Here is a 2,500-nt window from a genome sequence, read left to right on the forward strand (position 1 = left end):
CCTGGTGCGGGCGGTTGCCCCCAGCACCATCGGCACACGTTGGGCCCTGGTGCGGGCGCTTGCCTCGACCACCATCGGCACACGCTGGGCCCTGGTGCGGCAGGTTGCCTCGACCACCATCGGCACACGCTGGGCCCTGGTGCGGCAGCTTGCCTCGAGCACCATCGGCACACGCTCGGCCCTGGTGCGGTCGGTTGCCTCGAGCACCATCGGCACACGCTGGGCCCTGGTGCGGGCGCTTGCCTCGACCACCATCGGCACACGCTGGGCCCTGGTGCGGTCGGTTGCCTCGAGCACCATCGGCACACGCTGGGCCCTGGTGCGGGCGGTTGCCTCGACCACCATCGGCACACGCTGGGCCCTGGTGCGGGCGGTTGCCTCGACCACCATCGGCACACGCTGGGCCCTGGTGCGGGCGCTTGCCTCGACCACCATCGGCACACGCTCGGCCCTGGTGCGGTCGGTTGCCTCGAGCACCATCGGCACACGCTGGGCCCTGGTGCGGCAGGTTGCCTCGACCACCATCGGCACACGCTGGGCCCTGGTGTGGGCGCTTGCCTCGACCACCATCGGCACACGCTGGGCCCTGGTGCGGCAGGTTGCCTCGAGCACCATCGGCACACGCTGGGCCCTGGTGCGGTCGGTTGCCTCGACCACCATCGGCACACGCTGGGCCCTGGTGCGGGCGCTTGCCTCGACCACCATCGGCACACGCTGGGCCCTGGTGCGGCAGGTTCCCTCGACCACCATCGGCACACGCTGGGCCCTGGTGCGGCAGGTTGCCTCGATCACCATCGGCACAAGCTGGGCCCTGGTGCGGGCGGTTGCCTCGACCACCATCGGCACACGCTGGGCCCTGGTGCGGCAGCTTGCCTCGAGCACCATCGGCACACGCTCGACCCTGGTGCGGTCGGTTGCCCCGAGCACCATCGGCACACGTTGGGCCCTGGTGCGGCAGGTTGCCTCGACCACCATCGGCACACGCTGGGCCCTGGTGCGGGCGCTTGCCTCGACCACCATCGGCACACGCTCCGCCCTGGTGCGGTCGGTTGCCTCGAGCACCATCGGCACACGCTGGGACCTGGTGCGGCAGGTTGCCTCGACCACCATCGGCACACGCTGGGCCCGGGTGCGGGCGGTTGCCTCGACCACCATCGGCACACACTGGGCCCTGGTGCGGGCGGTTGCCTCGACCACCATCGGCACACGCTGGGCCCTGGTGCGGGCGCTTGCCTCGACCACCATCGGCACACGCTGGGCCCTGGTGCGGCAGGTTGCCTCGAGCACCATCGGCACACGCTGGGCCCTGGTGCGGCAGGTTGCCTCGACCACCATCGGCACACGCTGGGCCCTGGTGCGGGCGCTTGCCTCGAGCACCATCGGCACACGCTCGGCCCTGGTGCGGTCGGTTGCCTCGAGCACCATCGGCACACGCTGGGCCCTGGTGCGGCAGGTTGCCTCGACCACCATCGGCACACGCTGGGCCCTGGTGAGGGCGCTTGCCTCGACCACCATCGGCACACGCTCGGCCCTGGTGCGGTCGGTTGCCTCGAGCACCATCGGCACACGCTGGGCCCTGGTGCGGGCGCTTGCCTCGAGCACCATCGGCACACGCTCGGCCCTGGTGCGGTCGGTTGCCTCGAGCACCATCGGCACACGCTGGGCCCTGGTGCGGCAGGTTGCCTCGACCACCATCGGCACACGCTGGGCCCTGGTGCGGGCGCTTGCCTCGACCACCATCGGCACACGCTCGGCCCTGGTGCGGCAGGTTGCCTCGAGCACCATCGGCACACGCTGGGCCCTGGTGCGGGCGGTTGCCTCGACCACCATCGGCACACGCTGGGCCCTGGTGCGGGCGCTTGCCTCGACCACCATCGGCACACGCTGGGCCCTGGTGCGGCAGGTTGCCTCGAGCACCATCGGCACACGCTGGGCCCTGGTGCGGTCGGTTGCCTCGAGCACCATCGGCACACGCTGGGCGCTGGTGCGGGCGCTTGCCTCGACCACCATCGGCACACGCTGGGCCCTGGTGCGGCAGGTTGCCTCGATCACCATCGGCACACGCTGGGCCCTGGTGCGACAGGTTGCCTCGAGCACCATCGGCACACTATCGGCCCTGGTGCGGGCGGTTGCCTCGACCACCATCGGCACACGCTGGGCCCTGGTGCGGGCGCTTGCCTCGGGCACCATCGGCACACGCTGGGCCCTGGTGCGGGCGGTTGCCTCGAGCACCATCGGCACACGCTGGGCCCTGGTGGGTTTAGGCACATCTTCAAATTTCTGCCGTGCCAATGCCATTTTTATGGCTTGTAAATTCATACAATGGTCCCCTAAGCCTTCACGTGAAGTTTCGTTGGAAGATGACTCGTTTTCTATTTTTCACGATTTTCGAAACTTTTTGCGGTTCGGGATTTTTTAAAATTTTTTTATAAGGATTTTTGGCCCCAAATTTTGTAGGCATGATCCTTCTATTTTTGTTGGCATGCACAAAAAAATTCAG

This window comes from Durio zibethinus, unplaced genomic scaffold, assembly GCF_047325235.1.
Source record: "Durio zibethinus cultivar Kanyao isolate XHJ-2024 unplaced genomic scaffold, ASM4732523v1 HiC_scaffold_391, whole genome shotgun sequence".
Taxonomy (NCBI): domain Eukaryota; kingdom Viridiplantae; phylum Streptophyta; class Magnoliopsida; order Malvales; family Malvaceae; genus Durio; species Durio zibethinus.